Source organism: Malaclemys terrapin, chromosome 8, assembly GCF_027887155.1.
Source record: "Malaclemys terrapin pileata isolate rMalTer1 chromosome 8, rMalTer1.hap1, whole genome shotgun sequence".
NCBI lineage: Eukaryota > Metazoa > Chordata > Testudines > Emydidae > Malaclemys > Malaclemys terrapin.
In genome coordinates, this window is record NC_071512.1 from 60032541 (window position 1) to 60057457 (window position 24917).

The following is a 24917-nucleotide window of genomic DNA, read 5'->3' on the forward strand; positions in this document are numbered from 1 at the left end:
AGTAAGCAATTTTTCAGTAATAGTGTACAGTGACACTTCTGTATTTTTTATAAGTTTTTAAGTGAGGTGAAACTTGGAGGTACACAAGACAAATCAGACTTTTGAAGGGGTAAAGTAGTCCAGAAAGGTTGAGTGCCACTGCTATAGGCCACCAATTTGAGAATCTCTGATCTGTAGATCTAGTGGCTAAGCTGCAGGAATAGAAGTCAGTAGCTCTGGGTTTTATTCTTCTATCTGCTTTTATTCTCATCTCTGTTACAGACTGTCTTCCAGCAAGTTTCTTAATTTCGGTGCTTCATCTATTGTAAAGAAGATATCTTTGAGGCCAAGAACTCAGTAATATCAGGACCAGACACTTACTTCAATAATGAGAATCTTCACAGTTACATAAAATATTTAAAAAAACCCTAAGGGATATGCATACTTGTATTTATTGGGATAAAATAAACAATAACTGTCATTGACATGTTAGGTAATTGTACATTGTGGGGTTCCTTGAGTCTTTCTCCTAAACATGTGGTCCGTGGCTACTAGCCAGGGTAAGAGCATAGATAGAAGTCAAGAAGGGCAACTGGTGTGAACTGGTATGTCAATTATTCTGTGTCTAATACTTCACTAACACCTGTGATGTAGGTTATTAGCTTAATTAATATCTAAATTGCATTGAGGTGTCCAGGAGGAAGGAGTTGGCAAAATACACTATTATATCATGTTGTCTGACACAATCTGCCTTTATAGATAGTTCAACATACACTGTTCATCTTTGGGGGACATAGGGTTAAGGAGAGGATTTGATTGTCTTCCAAATTGTTGGGCTCTGGTAAGTAATTGACATTTTACAGTGAACAAATCTATTGATGTGCAGTTCTTGCAACTATTTGGTTGCTTGTGTTTGAAGTGTACTTGCTAATGGTACAAAAACATATTCCATTTGTTATGGATTTCTTTTGAAGTCCCACTGTATGTATGTTTTCAACAACCAGGTCAATAAGATCAAAGGCTTTGTAAAGTTCTGTTGGGGAGGGAAAAAGTCAAGCTCTGGATCTTAGCCTGTTAGCAGCAGGGAGTAGTTTATTGTTTGTTTAGAAGTATACTTCTCTCTTTGTTCCTTATGTGTGGAGTTTGATTTCAGAAAAAACCTTCTTACTCCATCCTATTAAACATGTGAAGCCACAGTGGAAAACTGAGACAACATGCACTCTATTTCAGCAATAGTCAGATAACACCTGGCTATGTCTCCTGTTACATCAACTACAAGCAGCACCATTATATCAGTCCATGTAAAAGAGCATTTAGAGATGATGATGGGGCGGGGGAAGAACCTTGCGGAAGTCATCATCCCAAAAGCTTAATGCTGTTTCTGTCCTAGCATCCTCAATAAGCTTCACAACTTCTGAACTTCCTAGATGCCCATATAGCTATGAATGCTAAAAATACCCTCTTCCACCAACACCTGTATGGAAATGTCCCAGACTATCGTATCAATTTCTTGATTATCACAAGGCATTGTACAAAAAAGTATACTGAACATAGGTGGGGGAGGGAAACTCCCACTATTACAGAATGTAGAAGCAATGTTGCCAGTTAGTAACATAAGCCATTGAGTACACATCACCCCTGTGTTCCACTCACTGTACAAGTTTTCCACTGAATACCAAGTCAATTTCAAATTTTAAGTCCAAGTTTTCAAAGATTGCATAAGGCTGTCCCAAGCTACTGAAAAGACTAGTCCTCTTTCCGCAGCCATGACCTCCCATGGCAGCCATATTCCTGAGGTGCTACTGTGATTTAGTTTTGAAAACAAGCTCCTCAGCCAATCTTCTTGCAATGGGTTTGCTGTCATTTAAACTTGCTTTACCTGATCCTGCAATCATTCACACAAACCACCTATTAAGATTGATGGGAGTTACGCACATATAAGTCCAAGAGCAATAGAGCAATGCAGTGTAGAGAGTGCAGGAAGAAGTCAATAGAACGGTCAGGAACTAATTGGGAAAAGTTGTAAAGCTATTTCACCAACTAAGGGAGAAATGAGAAGTAATATTAGAAGTAATTAATAACATTATGGGCAACACAAACTTCTCTGTGAGAAAAGAGATGCCACAAAAGCATGAAGACGGTATTGGTGACATCTGTGATAAAGCACATTAAAGTTCCATCACACTTTTCTCCAGACTTTTAGTAGTTGTTTAAACTTAAACTGAGACTCATATAGCCTGGGTGCTCATTGGTTAGACTGACATATAGCAAGTCTCACTGAAATATTCCCTGATAATGCAACTTTTACCACAGCAAGGTATTATAAGATGATGGCTGCAAGTAAATTTGAAGTTCTGGGAAATGTTCGAAAGGGAATGGAAAATTGACATGCATCACTAGAATGGAAAGCCTTGAAACATTTAGTCTGTGTTTATTAGAAGGGTATCATTTGTATTTATTTTCGCATGATTTCTCATCCACTTAGAGCCTGTGGATAGGAATAGTCTGACTTAGGGTGACTAGACTGGTTGACATTTGAAAAGCCTGAAAATGAGACAGATATTTCCCATCTCCATCACTGATGTGCTTAACACTACCATCTGTCCTATGCCTTCAAAGGAGTATAATATACTTATACATTCTGGTTTAAATATACATTGAGGCATGTGGTAAAGCAGATGTCTTACTTTAGCTACCAAACAATTATTTTTATTAATAATTTGCTTGTAAATGTACCAGCCCTAATAAACAATATGGAAGTTAAAGATCCGAGGCGGGTGGTGGTAATATCTTTTATTAAAATATATTTTAAATAAAACATTTCCTCACCCATCTTGTGTCTCTAATACGCTGGGATCAACACTGGAAACAATATGGAAGTTATTCTCCTTAATGGCATCATGGTTTGCTCATCTAAAATATGTGGCATGTCATGGTGATTCTTCCTGTGTATGAGTACTTGTGTCCGTGTGTGCACGTACATAAACATTTCCCTGTCAATTTCTTCCTTTAAAGGACGGTGCACAGAGACTATAGACTTTGCTTTGACTGACCTTTATCATGATAGAAGTTGGGAATAATGCTATAGAAGTCAGGAGATTTATACTGGAGATAGAGTTTATTTTTTCTGCACCGTGCACCCCTATGGTGTTGTATACAAATTCTAAATAGGTTTTAGTCTCTCTTTTACCATAGAGGAATAGGCCTCTTTCCATGAGACTTCTCACAACTCACAGCTAGAATGTGAAAACTTGAATGAAAGGCGCAATTAAAGGAAATGGTGGGCATGTAGTTGGGGGTGTTTTTATCTGAGCTGGAGATCTCAACCCTAATCTGCAATCTGCCTTCCTAATTCTGCTGCCAAATATCATGAGGTTTTTTCTAAGATCTACATTTAAAGTGAAGCCAGTTATGAATATATAGCTACTAGACTTAAAAGGCAATTCAAGGGACAATAGCAAGCATCTTTAAAATCAATACTTCAATTTAGCCAAAAAATGTAAGTATTACTAGTGTGATAAACTGTCCTGCTGTTCCATTCTGAAGACAGGTCTTCATTGATTACCCTATTTCATCTACTTCTCCTAAGTCAATCCTCATATTTAAATCCAAATGTCTTTACTCTATCATAGAGTTAGGAACACTCCAACTTTTGGTTCCTGTTACTTATGAATACTGGAAACATTTATAATGTATTCACTGTCTCAGTAAGTTTATTTTATATTCTTCTGAATCTGAAGATCTGAGTTTCACTGAAATCACCTGGTTCCAAGCTCAGCAGTGCACAGTTCTACAAATGTTTGTCTGGCATATCCTACAGAATTTCAGAGTTCTGAACTCACAAATTGTTCTGTACAGGCAGACCCCTATGCCTTTGTGGAGAGCCCCAATGATATCAGATGTGGGTGCCAGTAGTCTGCATGCATGGAACAATTGCAGGATCATGTTTTGTTTTTATTTCTAGATTTGGTGTACATAGGTGTTTTTTTTTTCCCCAAAAAGGACTGTTCAGAAAACATAATGGGGTGGGGGAGGAAAGGACTTTCTGCATTTTCCTTTTTTAATAAAATTGCATTTCAATGTAAATGTTCTGACCAGTTCCACTTCTAACATGCAAGGACCCAAATTCATCCATTATGTAATGTCATGGTAACTGAGTTATACTAAGGATGAATTTAGCCTCTATTCATTAAATTCTTGTCTTGTCTCTTGCCCTTCCACCAATTCTTCAGCTCCAGGTCCCTCACTGTTTATTTAGAGCCTGATTCTGTTACTCTTCTTCATGCGGGCTGGTACCTAGCTCCAGGAGTCCAATGGAAGCCAATAGAACTACTTAGAGTAAGGTGCTATACAACATGAGCAAGGAAATCAGAAACTGGGCTTTCTTTGTTTCTTAATTTGAGCAAGTGCCTCAGATTAAGTGATCTTTGACTATTAATGGTAAATATACCCAATGGCCTGTGATGGGATGTTAGATGGGATCTGAATTACTACGGAGAATTCTTTTCTGGGTGTCTGGCTGGTGAGTCTTGCCCACATGCTCAGGGTTTAGCTGATCACCATATTTGGGGTCAGGAAGGAATTTTCCTCCATGGCAGATTGGCAGAGGCCCTGGGGGGGTTTCGCCTTCCTCTGCAGCGTGGGGCACGGGTCACCTGCTGGAGGATTCTGTGCACCATGAAGTCTTTAAACCATGTTTTGGGGACTTCAAATACTTCATTCTTTGCAGTTGAAATACAATGTGTATGAAACTGCAGACATAGGTTAGGGGTTTATTGCAGGAGTGGGTGGGTGGGGTTCTGTGGCCTGCACTGTGCAGGATGATCATGGTGGTCCCTTCTGACCTTAAAGTCTGTGACTTTGTGACTTTGTTTGGGATCCTTAAAAAAAAAAAAAAAAAAAAAAAAAAAAAAGTGAAGTAAGTTTTAAAACAAACACTTGCTGTGCGTATGGATTTACTGGACTTAAAAGAAATACCAGATTTGGAGGTAATCTTCCCTTAATGGGAAGGTTTATGCTGCGTGAAGATTTTATATATTCTTCTTAAAAAAAAATCCCTGAAATGATTCATTTGTTTATAGCTTTAATTAGTGCATTAAATTTACCACTGGAAAACTCATCTTTGTATTTTCATTTACTTATATCTGTAAAGTCACTCAACATGCAGAAATTAGGGTAGGGATGTTGGTCATTATTTTAACTACCAGGAGAAATGAACTTTCATATAGGCCTTAGATCAGGGGTGGGCAAACTTTTTGGGCCGAGGGCCACATCTGGGGGGGAAATCGTATGCAGGTCCATGGCAGGGGGTTGGGGTGCAGGAGGGGTGAGAGGTGCAGGTGGGAGTGGCTTAGGGCAGGGAGTTGGGGGGCAGGAGGGCTTCAGGCTCCTGGGTGGCAATGGCACACACCGAGGCCAGGGCAGGCTCCCTGCCTGCCTGCCCTGTCCCTGGCCCCGCTCCGCTCCAGGAAGCGCTGCAGCCCCTGGGGGTGGGGGGCGGAGGACTCAGTGTGTGCTGCCCTTGCTGCACCTCCAGGTACCTCCCCCAAAGCTCCCATTGGCAGCGGTTCCCTGTTCATGGCCAATGGGAGCTGAGGGGGGTGGTGCCTGGAGGCAAGAGCAACGCACGGAGCCCTCTTCCTCTTCCCCCTCCCCCCGCCTTGCCAGCCCTGGGTCCGCAGGGATGTGGTGCTGGCCACTTCTGGAGCGTGGCATGGGGCCTGCAGTGCCCCGGGGGGCAGTTCCATGGGCTGGATCCAAAGCCCTGATGGGTCGGATCTGGCCCGCAGGCCGTAATTTGCCCACCCTGGCCTTAGACAGACAGAAAGCAGATTCTTCATTCTTTGTAGTTGAAATACAATGCGTATGAAACTACAGATGGTAGGATTTTCAGTGGGGCTTGGGTTCTTAAGTCTTTCCCTCTCCGAAGTCTGACAATTAACATAAAGGATAGTGTCAAGGTACAAGACAAATGCCAATTATAGGGCGGAGTTTAGTCTACAGGTCAATATCTTCCCATATCCTGTCACTTTAAACATAGAGTTGCACTGCTTCAAAGGGATGTTCATGAAGCAATTTCTGCCTCCGGACCTAGAGGGGGAATGAATCTGCTGCTATATCCCTTAAGAAGCTGTAGGATATGTTCCCTCTTCCACAGCATGCCCCAAGAGACTTGCAGAGGGAGTGGAAGAATTGTGCAAATTCCTTGCAACCTTCTCCCTCCTCCTCCAATGCGCACCCAGGTCCTAATCCAGCAGAACCCTTACACACATGTAACTTTAAACACACAGCTAATTGCTCTTGAAACCAATTGGTTTGCTCAACTGGGGCACTGCTGAGAAGCTGGATTGAATCTGGCCCCAAATAAACACCTGATTTTTTTTTTTAATTTTTATATGAAACTGCATACTTTCTTTTGACTAAAGCAGTTTCTGTAATACTATATGTATGCCTAACATAGGTATATACCTATATGATCAAAAGAATTAATTACAGCCTTGCTCCTACGGTCACACTGGAAAGCTGAGTGCCTGACCAGGCCAGAAATGACAAGGTTAAAAAGTCACTTGAAAACATTTTGCTGTTCTAATCCACACTACAGTGCTCTTTTAGGCTACAAGAAGAAAATTCAGTTTTCCTAGCTAGATGTGTCACTAGTTAACTGAGGAAAAGTGACAGTCACAGTTATAGATCTCCCCATTATTCCTTATCCTGTGACACGACAATATGAGGTGAGACTACAGCAGAGATCATTTTTCTTATAATTGGTCTATATCCTGTGCTGCTAACCCCACAATGACTGTGACATTGTCACTTAGTATAATTTAGTATTATCCCCTATGCTGTGCCACTGGACAGAGCCAGGGTGGTGGTGTTTTTTTAAAAATGCCAACATTATAATAAGGAGAGATGCAATAATTTATTCTGTTAATATCACTATGCCAATAGCTAGTCTCCTGTAGTCCATCATTCTCTTCTCTAACACTAAATTTATTAACCAAGTGGGTTTTTAAGGTGAGATTTTCAAAATTGCCTAAGGAATTTGGATTCCAAACCCATTAGGCAGCTCTGAAAATCTTGTCCTTTAATCTGACTTTCCCATTTGTATTTTCTCTAAAATCCTATGCAACAAAGTACTTCCAAAAGGTATTTTTCTGTGCAGTTTCCTATTGAAGGATCTCTGCAGCTAACAGGCCAATTAACCTCATTCACAATCCCTGTAATCCTATAGAAGTTGGATAGTTTGATTTACTTGATATCCAAAACAAGTTGTATCTCAGTTCCTGAGGCTACTAAAAAACTCATTATTTTTTAATAAATAAAGTCATAATCTTAATTTATAAACATTACATTGGAATAGTGAGAGAGAAGTGTTGTGTGTTAGTGAATATAAAGATTGAGGGAAGCATAACTAATATATAGACAGGTGCAGGATAGGAAGGTATCCCCTGAGTACAAGTTATGAAAGTTTGTTTTTAAAAATTTTGTATTTGTTTTTTGTTACTCCACCAGTAAACTTCTTTAGGTCTGAAAGATGTTGCACAGGTTCTTTAGAAGTATTTATTGATTTATAATACAATTTCTTAAAAAATCAAGTGTATTCTCATCTCAGTGTGCATAATTCCCTAAACAGCAAGATGAAAAAATATACCATATATTGAACTATTTATTACATAAAATTAGCTTTAAGACTTGGGTTTTGTAAATTGAGATGTTGGGCGGAGGGGACAGGAGAATCCCATGTAAATGCACAATATGAGAAAATCGAATTTATTAGATTTAAAATAAGGTAAATGTGTTTTTCCCCTTCTCAGAACGTTGATATAGTTTTAAGAACTAATGAGCCTGACCCAAAGCCTATTGGAAGTAAAACTGGCTTTGCAGTAGGCCTCTAGAGCCTATGAAAATTAGAAACGGCTACTCATGCTCGTGACTTCTTTAAGAGTCCTTTGCTCCAATTAAATGCTACCAGTCTGTGCCTTTGTGAGCCACTGAATTATAAAAGTAGTTTCTGAAGCCATGTATTCCACTGTGTTTTCCGAGTTAGTCATTGGGCCCATAGATTTTGTATATTTCAGAACTGTAAATCCTATTGGGTTTATCTGTTTTGGCTTGAAATATCCCTGTTATTGTGGCACATCAGAAATATTTTATTGTTCCAGTTGTTTTAAGAGGAATTTGAATAGCTTGTGGATGAAACTCATTCAAGGCAATGTGACTAAAATCATTCCCATCTAAAGGCTCTTTCAGATCTTATGTGAAATGGAATGGGTGGTCTTAGTCCAATATATAATGGATGGGTATCCACAACATGAGCCATCAACCCAAATGACACTAATTGGCACTCTGCTGGCAGTCACAGCCAGGAAACAGGAGATTTGTTTGCTCATGCAGATAAATATTTGCTCATTTTGCATAGCTGGGCTACTCCAGAACAGGGTAAGATATATGGTGGGATAACTTGTTGAAAGATTGCATTACCATTGCTCATACTTGCTGCATCTCTCTTGTTGGTAAATAGATGCCTTCATTTTGCAGTGTGGTCAGTCTGATAGCTTTCCTCAGTACAGTACTACATTCATAATTTTAAATTGTGTTGGTAAATCAAGAAGATGGGTGTGTGTAAAAAAAAAAAAAAAAAAAAAAAAAAAAAAAAATCTGATTTGTGCCCACAACTAAACTTCATTTGCAAAAAAGGTAGAGTCAAGTCACATTTGCAGGTGCAAACTGCACTTGCCAAAATGGAGGCTGTGGAGAAGTAGGCAATATTTGTATATATATTTTGTTCATAAATATCATATGCCCCTCTGTGTGGCTGGTGTGATATTTTTATACCCTGCCTAGTTAGATCAAAAGAGGTTGTTAAAATAAACCAGGTATGAAGACGAAACAATGACTTGTATCAGGAGCATTCTTTCAAACAATAGCCAGGTTTACAAGCATAAGGAGGGACTCCTCAGCCCCAATGCTTGTGACAGGACTATTTGTCAAGGTTGAGACCCTAGAAAATGAGATAGAGGAAAAAAAATGCTGGGAGAAAGGGAGGGGAGAAGAGTCAGAGGCTGCATGCTGACAGCCTGACTGAGAGCTGAGATCTGTGGCAAGCAGGCTACAGCTTGGTTCCCAAGGGAACTTGGGGAAACCTGGGCTAAGTCATGTCTATTTGGGAGTTTAGGGGGAATGCCAAGTGTAGGTAAGACAGCATGCATATAGGTGTCTTCATATTTTAAATCCATTTCTCTAAGCACTTTGTACCTTTTGGGCAAATATTTCACAACAAAGTGTGATTTATCTGCTTCTGTCATTGCATTAGTTTTACTGTCCTCAGGCTCTCAAAAGGAAACTTTTGCAGGTGCCCATTGGGCCTGCTAGGCATCATGATTGACTACTGAGCGGTGCAATCTGGAGACCCAGTCAGGAAGTGGTTGGGTTGTGGGTCCCATCCCAAAGAGAAGTGGGCCTGCTACTAGAAAAAGATGCACTTGGGAGGTAAAGGGGAGGGCTGGAAAAGAAGCCTAAGCAGGGCTAATGTGCCTAGGGACTGACAGAGGTCACCCTTGAAAAAGTTGTCCTCTGTGATCTACTTTTGTGTATCTCTACCTAACAAACCCTATAGCTGTACCACAACTCTGTATCTAGAAGCAACTCAATACTTACCTAATCTTGCATCCAGCTATTTATTCCATGTATCAATTGCCTTTTGATAAAGAAAGTTTCATCTGATTCTTTAAAAAAGTTTCCTTCTTCACATCAATCTATAACCTCTTCAATTGGAAGCTTGACATCAATCTGTTCCTTGAACTTTGGGAAATCATATAATTAATGGAAATACCTCTCATTTTTGTCTTGTGCTGCATGGGTCAAGTCTGACTAGACTTTCTCAGAACTCTCTAAAATTCCAAATTACTCAACTTGCCCTCTACTGCACCTTTTCAATCCTTACTATGTCACTCTTAAAATGGAGTGCTGAATTGCATCATATTCCAGATGAGGTCTCTGTCCCAAACTTTGTTACATTCCTGTGGATTTGGAAAAGTAAGTAATCCAGGTCTGCTAATCTGTGATTCATTTGTTCCCTGATTATTACAGAATGTTGTAATTTAGATTTGTGTAATATCAGTAGCAAGAAAATGCTTCATTTCTTGAACCCAGTCCTCAGATGAGTTGACTTCATATTAAGCACAGTTGAAGAGGCCATCATTCTTCTCTATCAAATTTAGGCTTGACAAAATAATCCTTTAATGAAATTAAGAGGCAGGACAGGGTTTGGAGTTGAAAACTCTGTTGCTGGCAGTAACAATTCCATAAGGACTGCTATACTGACCAAGAACCAGGCAGAATACCATATGCCTCAGCCCTTTCCTGCTCATTGTAGACTTAGGTTTGAAGTTGGATCTATCTAAATGCAAGGCTAAATCTCAACATGCAGCTGTTTGGAAGGTTCTGATTCGGATCCTGATTTCAAACATCCACATGTGGGAGTGGGAACCCTATAATCTGCAGTACTTTCAGACATCACAATATATGGGACCTCAGTCTTGCTTAAACTGGCCTCTGTTAGGAAGAGTAACAACAAGTTATACAATAGGTTGGTTTCCTTCTCAGTCTGTGGAAGGAAAGTAGAATAGATTGGGAGGTGAGTGGGGATGGTGGCTTTGATTTTTTTCGGGAGGGGGGAGTGGACAGTTGAAAAACTTTAATATTTTTTGTATAAAAGTTCCAATTTAAACAAAAAAAAATCTTAAACTATATATAATTATATATATTTTGACAGCAAAAACAAATTCTGGCCAATTTGCTAAAAAAAAAATTTTTTTAAACTCTATCCCACCCTCTTCCCTCCCCCTGCCAAAAACCCCCAAACAAGTAAAACCTAAATTTTCTGGTGGAAACTTCCATTTTTCAATCAGCTCTACTGGGAACTCATTCCCTTTTCAGATCTCTATGGGCTGGGACTATCTTTTTGTTCTGTGTTTGTACAGTACCTAGCACAATGGCATTCTGGTCCATAATTAGCCCCCCAGGCACTATAGTGATATAAATAATGATTAGTAACTAATAAACTCTAAACACTGCAAGATCCCTGGTGGCCAAAACAGCATAACTGTTATTAAATATTATCACACTGAGTTTAGTGAAAAGTCTACTAACACTTAAACTGCCTTTCTGTATAAGGCTTCTGCCATTGTTTGAGGTACAATGCAAATTTACCTGCAGCCAGAACAATTAATAAGAATCTGTGAATCAAATCTTGTAACATTCTCTGCCCTCTACACAGGAAATATAACTGCAGATTGGAATGTGGCCTGTATTGGAAACTAATCAGACATGGTTGGCAGTGATGTATTTTTTTTTTTACAGATAAAACCAGAGCTGAGTGGAAGTTACAATTTCCATCCTTCAGCATGGAAATTCAAATATATTAAAACTTGTTTTCATCCTGAAAAGTTTAAAATACAAATTTTTCACTTCGTGAAAAGTTATGAAAAATTGCAAAACACTTCATTTTTGACATCCCTGAATTAAAAATGCTTGGTTTTGCTGTGTTATATCAAATAAAAATGTTTAGAGTCCGTTCAAAATTAAACTGCATGTGCAAAAAATGTTGTATTGCCTCACTGGAGTTGTACTTTGCATGCCTCATGCTTTCATTCTTCCTGATGGGCCTTGCATTTTGGCTGGACAAAAGCTTCCTTGATGCACCACAGACATGAGACTTCCATAATGCACTACACAGCTTAGTGGGAGAAGAAACCAAGGTGCATTATGGAAGATGTGGTCTGGCCAAGGAAGCTAGACCATGGGAAAGAGTGGGATGTGAAACACCTGAATCATGTATCAGAATGGTAGCCGTGTTAGTCTGGATCTGTAAAAAGCAACAGAGTCCTGTGGCACCTTTAAGACTAACAGATATATTGAAGCATAAGCTTTCGTGGGTGAATACCATGAAACGTATTCACCCAGGAAAGCTTATGCTCCAATACATATGTTAGTTTTAGAGGTGCCACAGGACTCTGTTGCTTTTTACCTGAATCATGAGGCACTTCAGCAATTGAGGTGGATGTTAATATTGAACTGACACAAAAGACAATGCCTAGTGTCAGTTCACCAAACTGAAGTGTTTTGTTTCAGGTCAAACTTATCCAAAATGAAATATATTGTTTCAATTTTCCCAGCAGAATCAAAATATTGGCAAAACTGAAATTTTCTTGTGGGGAAAACTTGGATTTCAGAATTTGCATTTTCCACTGAAAAATAATTTTGACTGATAACTCCAACCAGCTGTAATCTGGACTCAGAGATGAGGTGGGAGGGACCTGAATTTTGGAAAATGTTTAACCCATGAAATACCTATTCAGATTCTAAAGGAAGCTGTTAATTTGTGTAACCAATGCTTATTTTGTGCTTGCTCCCATGTAAGAAAAACAACTCCTCCTCTATTTTGGGGTATTGCCAACTGCTGACAGTAAAGATAAATTGTCCCTTTTTCTGTTTGTTATGAAGACAATGACAGTTTTAATGGTCTGATGCATTTCATTACAATGTAGGCAAAAGAAGGGGGAGGGGAAAGAGAATTAATCAAATGTTGACAAAGTAATCTCACTGAAACTGTGTAGAATGTCCATTTCTTTTGTCAGTAAGTAAAATACATTTGGAAATTAACTAGACCAGATCTGATGAGATTCAAAAATAATAGCTAGTGATTTCTCCTTGGTGCTGACCACTCAGATTCAACCTAGAGCAAATTAATTGAAGGGCTCCACAAAGAAAATATAGTTTAATAAATAATATGGAATGACTAGAGATATAAAAGTTTGACATGTTTGATTGTATATCTGTCCTTGTAGTAAAGCTACAAATATTGTTTCCTAACTCATCTGTCCAATCAGAAAGAAATGTATGTAAGACATCCAAAGATCAGCTCATTGAGTTGTGATGGGTCATCTGGTTTGAAACAAATGCAAATCACCAAATTTTCTTCCTAATCTTCCATTCTCTCCAGCAGGGTTCTTGTCTTTTAACATTTTTACAGAGGGCAGTCCAAGTCCACTTCTATGTACCACTTAAGCCCCAGCTAGGAGGCTTAACTGGGACGTAAATCATGCATAGAACTTGGGTTGGTCTCTGTGCATGTATGAACCTCATCCTCTCAGAACGTTAGTAGCAAAATTGCCAGATAAGAGCTGTTGGCATCCAATCCTCAAACAATGCATTATCAAAGGCGGGGGAACTGGTTAGGATGAGTGCTTTTGTCATAGTGGATGCAGGTAGGTAGGAAAGTCCTGGAATTGAGGTAAATAATAAGGTTCAGGAGACACGGAAGTTTTGTAATTTAATGTTGGGCTGTTTTTAATTTTATTTTAGGGATGTGTAAATTACTGTTACAAGATTTCACCTAGCTCATAATGGATTGAGTTAACTTCATTCAAACTGATGTGTGAATGCAGCCTTCACTTACATTAGTTGTAAGAAATGTTTCAGGGGCCACATTAAAACAAGGCCTAATAGAATCTGGGCAGAAACTAGAACCGTGTGTATGTGCGTGCGCATGCGCCAGACTCCGAACAGAGAGAGGCGCAGGAAAAGACAAGAAAGCTAAGCAATAGCCTGTGAGCACAGTGTGAGCCTGGAAAAAGAGAGAGAGAGCTTTTGGATCTGCTGCTGGCTAAAGTTTGAAGCTGTAAGCTAAGAAACTTCTTTTTGTTCTCAGTTCCTCCTGCATTTGGAGAAGCAGGACTTGGCACGTTCCTTCTAAATAAACAAGATTGGGTCAAAGAAAATACCAGACTTCATCAATTTCTACTTCCAACTGAAACATCTCCGGGACCCTGAAATTTGGCTAGCCTCTTGCGTCAAAGGGGGCAACAGTTCTGAGTCACAACAAGAAGCCAGTGGTACATCTGGTGTGGCCAAAACAGCAACTACATTATAATAACAACCAATAAAAGTATTGTTCAATTAAGACAGCAAGTCCTACTATGCTAACATAGCTCTTTCTATTAAAACAAAATAGACTGTCGAGGTAGAATAAATCTTTTGTTAGTAGATTTTACAAATATGCCATTTTTAGAGATGAGGGGCCAGATTTTCTAAAGAGCTCAGCTTTGTTTTAGTCATCAAAATAAGTGAGCAGAAAGCACTCAAATTTAATGCATCAAGCACTTCTGAAAATCTGGCCCTCATTTAGATCCATAAACAGGAGTTAAATTCCTTTGGCCCTAAATATGGGTGCTAATCTCATGAATATCTGACGTTAGTCACATTAACTTTGCTGTTGTCAAATAGCTTCGCATTGGAATTTAGTTTGTGGCACATGGATGTATATAACCAGTGCTATATGGACAATGGATTGTGACTCAGTCTATTACTTGGTATGCCACTGTACACCAAAGATGGTGCAAATGCAGGTTTCTCCTTGTACTACATGAGTGGCATAAGTTACACATGTCTCTTCAGAGCTATGGTATGTTAAACCTCAGCTTCTGAATCTGGCATATCGTGCAATGTAAAAGAGAGCAAGTGCTATTGTGGACTAAATTGGTTTGACTGTTACTAAAGCAGGGTAGAAAGCCACTGACTTCAGATGCACACTTGTCATAATTCTAACAGCGTTGGAGTTAGTATGGGATTGTAAGATTTTGCAACATTCAATTTTAAAATGTTATTACTGTAGTAGCACCTTGCGGGACTCATTGTGCTAGACACCGTGCAAACACTGCAAATTCTTCAGAGCAAGGACATCTGTTACTATCTAAATACACAGACAGTAAAAGGATCGGAAGCAAAACAGAGATCAAATGACTGGTCCAAGGTCACAGAGTAGGTCAATAGTGGAGCCAGGAATAGACTCCAGATCTCTGGAGTCCCAATCTAGTTTCCTGACCACTATAGAACGCAGAGTCTCAGATGATTGTGTTAAATAATCGTACATTTACAATGTTAAGGAGTTTCTGCAAATAGATACTTGTTGATATTTCAGATTCTGATAACTTACCTGCTTTGTTTCATTTTTTTTTTTAAATCCCAGAATCTCCCTGTCCACTCTTGCTATTAGCCAGAGGAAAACTCACCTTAGACGTCAAGCTATTTGTGTGTAATAAGAGTGCTTACAGACTTTCACAGTCACTAAACTATTTTTGTCATATATTGCCATTACTTCCTAAAAATTGAATGCTAAGATCTAGTTTGCCAAGTTTCAGCTAAGAGCAAAGGTTTAAACTCCTGAATGGAAATGCTGACCCAGAGGCAGTTAATGGCTGTAGCATTAGCAGACACCAATCCATTCAAAGCAAATAAACAAAAAAACGGAAACACCGAAATCATGATATAAAAATGTATGGCTCCCACAACAGCTGTAACGCATTCTTTTTGTATAGTGTATTTTGTATTACTGTCTATGTTGACAAATATATGCCTTAGTGCATTTATGTTGTCGCTATTGTGGTTTTCACCAGAACAATAACTATGAAATTTCTGAGATTTTTGTTTTTAATTGAAAAACTATAATTCCATGGTTAAAGCATGCTTCCAGGAGTCAGGAGATCAGGGTTAATTATCATCTGTGTGCCACAATATCTTATTCATTAAAATGGGGATAATAGTCCTTCCCTGCATCATAAGGGTGTTGAGCACTTTACTTTAACAGTGTTTGTAAAGCACTTTGAGGCTCATGGATGGAAAATGCTACAGAAGTATGTTGTATTACTGAACGTCAGATGTAATGAGATTCTACCGTGTCCTTTGGGGGACTGTTCTACAACCTAATGTTTCATGATACTTAAATTAAATATTCCCTTACCCGTTATCCTCACTTCCCTTACTCTGAGCTATAAGGCATGATCTAGCTTTATAGTAGTGATGTAATGGAAGGCAGGACAATCACCTTTGGAACTGGTTAAGATAACTGCCTTGGTTAGTGTTTCCACAGTACAGAGAAAAGACATGACTGTAATGAATGCAAAGACAAATGTTGAGGCTACTGGACATTCTCTGAAACTAGGTCATTTGCTCTGGCTATTCAGGTCCGAAAGTGACTGACACACATGCCTGATGCCATTTATTATCACACAGGACAAGTGGTTTCCATTCTCCAAGTCAGCCTAGTTTCAACAAGTTGAATAGATGACACTTATCAAAACAAACCGTCTATAAGGTGCCACAGGACTCTGTGTCATTTATTCAGCTAACGGAGGTATTGGAGCATAAACTTTCATGGGTGATGCTTTTTACAGATCCAGACCAACACGGCTACCCCTCTGATAGTTGAATAGATGACACTTATCAAAACAAACAGCTGTGCTGGTAAAGTGAGCTTGTAAATAGATATGAAAGGGTCATCCTTAACAATTTTTCAGATTTTTTTTTTTCTGATGGAAACAAATTGGTCCAATATTGCTTACTTCTTTCTCCAAAACTGACCTGCTTAGCAGTGGAACATAAGCACTTTATAATCAGAATTTGTGTGTACGTGTGCAGCTACTTATGCAAAAGCAGTCTGATCAGGTTTTCCCTGACTTCTCACTGAGTGAATTCTTTCATACTCCGGGGTCACTAATCTTCATTTTCCACACAATTTACACTTAAACACCCTGAAATCAAAGGAAACTCTATTCATTATGGAGATGATTGTCTGTTTGATAAATGGGACAAACATTGGCGATCACAACCACTTTGTGCACCCACCTCCAGTTGTAATAATTGCCAAAGGCCTGATTCCATGCAGTGGATTTCACTGACCCTATAGAGTGGATAAATGGAACATTATATCCTTGTGAATGACACACTTGGTGTTATCTGTAATCCTGTTTACAGGTGTAAATTGGTGCTTGCTTTGCTGTGTGGGACTTTGCTCATTTCCGATTGCTTTCTTGTTGCTAAGCGAATTGCTTTCACAGTAATATATTTTTGGAAATGTTTAAATGCTTTGGGTTGTGCTTATTTTAAAGTAACTTCTGCAAAGAAATGATGGACTAAAATGATGTATTCCCATGTGCTTTCAATTAATTGTAGTGTTTGCTTGTCTGACACATTTTAGTTTCCAGAGTTGAGGTAATTATGAAGAATCTACAATAGTAGGACTTCAAAAGGACAATAAGTCTTAGCCAGTGAGGCTCAGCAGCATTCATAGGTTTTGTTTTTCTTCTAGTGAACCTTTAGTAAATCCCTCATTTCAGAAGACGCATTACAATTGGAGTTTTGCATAGGAAATTTCAAAGAGCAGCTCAGCACTCCAGCCATTTCTACTGGACCATAAGTATAAACAATCTCTATGTGACTATGCCATGCAGCTCGGCACCAATACAAGTTTTTAGTGTGACTGCATACACAGTTTCTTTAGCAGACTTAGTTCAGTACTTATGAGACTGAGCACTCAGTATCATTTAAACTTGTCCACAAGACCAAACAAAATATTTTCCTTTTGTCACATATTCCATTCTTGAAGGCATGAGACAAACTCTGCTTTGTTGTTCTCATTCTGTGCCCAATGGCTACTACTTCCATCTAAGTCAATGGGAGTTGGGGTTGTTCCACGCTATTGAGGATCAGGCCCTGTGATACTTTATGGCCAGATAGGGGTAGAGGAAGCTAGTGCCAAGCAGGAATTGAAGGATGGCTATGGGACTGGGATTTGGGACTTGGAATTTAGAACACCAGGGCTTATTTTCAACTGTACCATTTAACTTCTCTCTCCCTCCACTCCTCCTCTGTAAAATGTAAATGATACTTCACAAGAGTGTTGTGTGTCATGAGATTAAACTAACTTATGAGGTCCTCCATTACTATGGTGATGAGGTCTGTAGAAAAACATAAATATTTTAATAACTAAACATCATTAAATCTGGCTTGTGTATGAATAGGATCATAGTATATAGGAATAGGATCGTATCGCTTAAATTCTTTGACAGTCCCTAGTGGTTGTCACTGTGTTCTATGTTCTAGAATCCTCCAGAAACCAGGCTAGAGCTGCAGTGACCTAAGACAAACCTTGTATGTTTGTATCAGAGGGGTAGCCGTGTTAGTCTGAATCTGTAAAAAGCAACAGAGGGTCCTGTGGCAAGTCTTGCATCTGAAGAAGTGAGGTTCTTACCCATGAAAGCTTATGCTCCCAATACTTCTGTTAGTCTTAAAAGGTGCCACAGGACCCTCTGTTGCTTGTATGTTTGTGTCTGTTTTGTAAACACAGCTTCTTGGGATAAAGCTGATCAAGACTTCAAATAAGGCATACATTTTTAATGGTCAGAGTAATTAACCATGGGAGTAATTAACCAAAGGTTATGGTGGATTCTCCATCACTGACAATTTTCTAAAAGATGTGTTCTAGGAATTACTTTTGGGAAGTTATATGTCTTGTGTTATATACGAGGACAGACTAGATGATCACAATGGGCCCTTCTGGCTTTGGAATCTATTAGATTTTTTTAGACTAGATGTTTTTGGCAAACATTCATTATGCTGATTCATTAAAATCAAACTTTTTTTCACAGGGAAAGTTAGTTTAAACTATTTTCCTGACACCCTGCCCTCCCCCCCAAAAAAATACTTTGGAAAAAAGTTTCAGCAATGTTGAAACTAAAAACTTTAATGTTCAGTTGACATAATTTTTCACTCTGAAATTTTTAAGCTAGTTGGCAATTTTTATTATCAAAATGTTTCCAAATTTACGCGCACCAGATCAGACATTACTGATGCAAAATTCGTACTTTACCTATGTGAATAAAATGACAAGCTTCTCAGTCAAATCTGAACTGGTTGCGATTAAAATATTTAGTCCTTTCTATAAAGATGCGGATGGGTGGTAAACTGTGAAGGCTTTATTTTACTCATGCAGGGTAACATGATCATATTTGTCATATGCTAGCAAAACAGCTGTCCTTGAGGCCTGTAATATTGAAGCTTGCATCGCTGCAACATTCTCTCTGGGGAAGTGTGTGTTTGTGGGTGAACTTATTTTTTGTGACATACATAATTCAACAGAACATTATTCATAATTTTGTCAACACTTTCCTTGAGTGTTTGAAGAGGTTTTAAGAACTCTGAGAGTGGCAGAATCCTCTTTGAAACTTGATAGATGTGTTGAAGAAAGTTGAAAAGTAGTCTAAATGACAAAGTTCTGTGGTTTTGTCTTGAAAAATGTTGTTGCAGAATTTTGCCCAGAAGAAGGGAGGCAGGGAGGAGAATAGATCTCCTAGGAGGCAAAGATGGAGCTTTCTTAAATGGTTTAACTTTATACACTATAGAGAGCTTTCTCTCTTCTGTTCATCACTTACTGTCTTATTTTCTTCTCTGCACACTCTTTTCACTGTTTCATGGGAATAGCTACATGAGTATCTTTTTTTACACCATGTAGATTCTCCCCTGCAACATCTTGTAGGGGTGGTTGGGAGGTATCTGTGTGTGCGTAAGTAAGTAAATAGCACAATGAAATTCTGCTTAAAATATCCACTTCCCTAGGTCACCTATATAGGAAAACACTTCAGCATATGCTTAATGACCACTAAATTCAATAGGACTTCAGCATGTTTTTAAGTGCTGTCTGAATAGGAACAATGGTTTAAGTGCTTTCCTAAATTGGTGTCTATATATCTACATAGATAGGCCTGGCAGTTCTAGAATCTTCTAATATGGGGAATCCAATATCTAGTCAAGGATAAGTCAAATATTTTACTGTCTGTAAGGTGCCTCTCTGGAATTTATGGGGGAGCAATATTAAAAGAAACAGTATTGGTGGCAACTGATGTAAAATGTGTTCTCTGAATACGCAGAGGCTTGTACATCCTGATGCAAGATAACTGATATGATAACACCAATGTGCCTCCTCCTTTAGTTAGAACCCATCTGTTGGTAAGGGTGTAATTCTGTCTCCATACACATTAAAACCTTTACTTCTCCACTAACACTGTCAAATATGGTGTCTATAGTGGAGAGTGGGTATATGATGTGGACATTGTCTCCTAGGACTATACTGACTTGATGCTTTTTGGGGGATGGTATTTTCCTTTGTGAAATGATGCTTTGTTTTCATTGGTAAACATTTCTAAAAAACTGGATCACTAAAAATTAACCACCATGAAGAAGCTAGAATTGTCACTTGTACTCTATCAGACATGGGGGGAAAAAAACATTTTACAGAACTGTTGTGGTGACATGAAAGATGGTCTAATTTACAGCTGATACTTCAATAATCCCCAAATGATCCCCATGGTTAAATAATTGATTAGTCACTTTGTACATCCAGTGTCTCTAAGATATTCATCATATTACTTGGAGTAGTGACTTGAATCTATTTCCCACATCCCTGGTGAGTGCCCTAACCACTGGGTTTTAGGCTGTTCTCTCAGGGGAGGGTCTCTGCTTTTAACCAGAAATTCCATCCTGAACCCGAGAACCTCCGATTAAGATGTTGTTGAAACTATCCTTTCAATGAAAAGTTTGTATTTGCTTGAATTGGCTTTTTCTGATGTTTTTTTTAAATGTTTTGCCTAAAATCCTGACCAGCTCCACTTTATATGTTACATCAACACTGCAGCTGCAAAAAGTAGTCCTTGCTTTGCACAGTGCACTGGAATTCACGTCAGATGTTGCTTTTCTACGATTGACATTTAATCTTTTTATGGACACAGCATTAAATCAGAATGATAATTGGTACAAAAAGGTCAATGTGTAGTTTCATTCATTAAATGTAGAGAAACATTTTTACATTAGGTGATTTTAATCTAGATTTTTCTGGGGCTGTTTGTTTCTGGGGGGAAAAAATCTCCCCTTCTCCCAAGGTAGGTGTTTAATATTAATGCCACCAGCCTTTTCTTTTTGGAGTAATTCACTTGGAGGCAGAGAACATGTGGAGCGTGTCAATTATTATGGAAGCTTCACCTGTAGCTAAAAAAAGCAAATATCTCACTCATTCTTAGCCTCTTAGATTTGAAGAATGAGTCACCTAGAGCCATATAACTTTTTGAGCTATATAATAGAGTACTTTAGACCTCTTTTTTTTTTTTAAACCAAAACTATATATGTGATATGAATTTAAAGGTATCTTAGTGTCACATTTGTTACAATATTTAGTCTTGCTAGTGACTTGGTCCAAGTTAAAAAATCTGGCCGTTGTACATGTCTAAACTTGATGGCAAACTAAATTTGCATTAATAGTATATTGCAATTAAACTTTTTATTTCGGTCTTGCATAGACAGAAGTTCTCTATCACATTACTACAAATTGATCCTTTTTTTTTCTTTTCAGGGCCTGGTATGATGCCAATTAAAGTTAATGGGGATTTTTTCCATTGACTTCAATGAGCATTAGGTTACGCCCTAAGAATATGATCTTCAATGTGAGCCTAGACTCAAAGACCCAGATTCTGCAGAACACTTAAGGAGGGGCTTAAGTTCCTACTGGTGATTTTAACAGGGGTTAAGATCTGTGCTGAGTCTGGGCTCAAGACCATAAGTTTCAATGGGAGTTTTGTAACTAGAATGACTACAGATTGGATCTATGAATAGAAAAACTCTCATTTCGGTAGTTGCTGCAGTAGTGTATTATGGATCCAATCATGTATTCCTTGATCTTCCATTTCAATAGATGTTTTGGGTGTATAAGTGCGAAGTGTGATTTGTATGAAGTTTTGGATGAACCTAGACTGTGAACTAGAAAAGTCAATTGATCTGTAGAGATGTACGCCAGCTGAGATTCTGGCCCATTATCTCAATGAGAGAGAACAGTGACTCGTTCTGTAACATCCTGCCTCAGAAACCAAACAAAATGGCAGTTCACAACTGCTCCTACAAGCAGGAAGGTTCCTCTACATGTAAAAAGCAGCACACGGTAACTCTTGTATTCCATGCTGGCTATGTAACTGATTTGTCCCAGTATTAACAAGAGGAGCTAAACTTGCTAGTTCTCTTGCACACTGGGAAGAAGGATAGGTGGGATAAGAAGAGACCCATCTATCTATTTTGAAGATTGACTTCTGGTAAGAAGCACTCTGCTTTCATTTAACTTCTTAGGTTGAATGTTATTTTGGGCACTGACTGTTCTCGTGTGTGTGTGTGTGTGTGTGGTGCCTAGCACAATATGGCCCCAATCCCTGACTGGGGTCTCTTGATGCTATCGCAAATAGCGTTCATTGGGGATATTTCTACAAAAAAATGCCAGTTGGTCAAAACAAAACCTTTTTGTGGAACTCCATTTTGATGAAACTTGTGTGTCAGGAAGGTTTATCAGGACTAGGATGAAATCTCTGATCTGAGAGACACAGATATTCCAGACAGCAAATAGCTCAGGGGTTCTGGCACTCACCCAGGCTCAAGTCCCTTTGTGTATGTCTTCATTGTAATTAAGCACCTGCAGTTGGCCCATGTCTGCTGGTTCAGGCTACTTGGCTCTTTAATTGTTGAGTAGGTGTTTGATCCCAGGCTCTGGGACCCTCCATTACTTTCAGTGTTCTGGATCCTGGGATCCAGCCTGAACATCTACACTGCAATTAAACATCCCATGAGCCTGTGACAATTGACATGGGCCCACTCTGGTGGTTTCATTACAGTGTAGACATACCCTCAGATTCAGACAGAGCAGGGATTTGGGCCTGGGTCTCCCAGTTCCCAGGTGAATTCCCTATTAACCAGGCTATCAACAAGCCCATGGTGAGGGGGATATGTGATTTTTTGTGAAAAATTCTGAAAGGTTTTCATTTTGTTCCAATGCTGAGTGGGAGGAGGGGAAGTAATCTCACATTTTTGCAGAATGGGAAAACCATTTCTTATACCGCTTTAATTACAATAAAAAGAGTAAAGAATTTGGGAAAGAAGGAACACATTTGAAAAATCTGAACCACACATGTGAGTTTGAAAAGTGCCACACATTTTACTCAGATCATAGTCCCTTATGGCCCAATTCTGCTTCCATTGAAGTCAATTGCAAAGCTTCTATTGACTTTTTGATGGCGTATTACTAGGTATTAGATGTCTTACCCTACAAAATGCTGGCACCTTCTGCTATGTGATTAGTAGTCTCCTCTCCTCCCATTAAACTCAGTGGAAGTTTAGGATACTCAGCACCTTAAATGACGCACTCATAGTCTCACAGGATCATGACGTTTTTCCAGTTTTCAAGAAAACCACATACAGAAGCTGAACTATGCATGAAATCCTTTACTTCATTTTGTTGGTGGCCCTTGAGGAGCTAGTCTGCATAGAAATCAATACTTGGACTCAATTTAACAGCTGTAAATAATATCTGCAGCATAAAACTCTTGAGTATGGTGCTATAGAATGTCAGTGTAAGGGTATGCCTAGTAATGAAGCATTTAAGTGAAACCAGTAGTGTTCTATGCATGATTAATTATTTACACATCAGAACATCGTCCATTAAAGGACCATACACAAACCTTAAGGTTTTTAGAAAATAGTTTGGTGTTTCTTGTCCTTTTTGGTATTACATGCACGTTTTTCGGTAGTACGCTGATACATTCAGTAACCTTCTGATAAAATAGAATCTGTGAATTACAGAATCTGTAGGAAAAGTAACACTAAAATATAAAATGCTTTGTGTTCCTGTACAGTTTATATGTACAACAGGTACAGTATTAATTAAATATCTATCACTGCATATTGACTCAGGAGGAAAAAAAAGCCAGTTCTTTCAGAAACTAATGGCCATTAGGATAAAAAAGTATCCTGTAGAAATAGTGCATGACTGTTTCTTTCTCTAAAGTTTTTCAGCATATACGCCTGAGGGGCTCCTTGCATGGATCTCCTTGCACAACTGAGTTCCAATTTCATTATCCGTACTGATAATTAGATGAATCACCTATCTATAAACTCTATCTATATGTTATAGGTTAACAATAGTGTTAATAGAAACGGCAAACTTTTTTTTTATTTTTTTAAAAAGCTTTTTGCTGTTTGCAAAAAAATTGTTTAGAGGCACTGGTGTGTGTGTGTGTGTGTGTGTGTGTATGTAAAAACAAACATTGTAGTAGAATTAACAAATATTTATATGTATTCCAGTAATGCATAAAAGTCCCAGTTATGCATCAGAGCCCCATTGTGCTGGATGCAGCATATACACAGTGGAAAATATGGCCCTCTGACACAAAGAGGTTGTCGCTCCCCAACCCAAATATGCTCTCTGCTCAGAGGTGGTGGAACTAAGCATGCGGGGGATGCTGCAGCGCCCCCGGTCTTGAAGTAGTTTCCGTCACATACAGGGTTCACAGTTTGGTTCAATGGTTCTCAGCACCCCCACTATACAAATTGTTCCAGCGCCGCTGTCTGTTTGTTTTTAGCACTAGATTGCCTGTATCTTCCCTCCCCGCAATATTAGACAAAACCAGGTTATTTACCTGTGGTCACTCCTTTATTAATTCCATAGCTCCTCATAAAACATAGCACAGCAGAAGGAACCACTCTAGCTCTCAGAAACCACTGAAGTCTCTACTGCTACTTTTGGAACCAGTTCAACAGGTTAAATAAAAACATATTTAAAAATATTCTCCAGAATACTTTAAAAAACAGACTAGAGCTGAAAATCCTTTAAACCAAAATTAAAAGTCCAGTATAATGCTCCAGGAGCAATATCACACAATGAAAGTCATGTAACAAAAGTTATGAAGAAGCATAACCACAGGCTCTTTATCTAGTTTTGAAGCCTGCCCTGATTTACATGCTGTGCAATTTCCTTGACTCCAGCAGGATTGCACAGATATAAATGTTGGAATTTGAATCCAAGGTAACCAACTTGGCAATTGGAATACAAAGTGACTCTTCACTCTGTATCCTGATTTTGTCTGTAAACGGTGAGGTGAGGGTGTTGTGCAGCTCACTCCTGGCTCATAGTTAGGATGATCAAGTGATAGTCATAGTCACGGCCAGTTTCTTAGTAAGGTCACCAGACTGCAGCACTTCCTCTCACTCTCTGACATAACCATACTGCATGTCTTTGT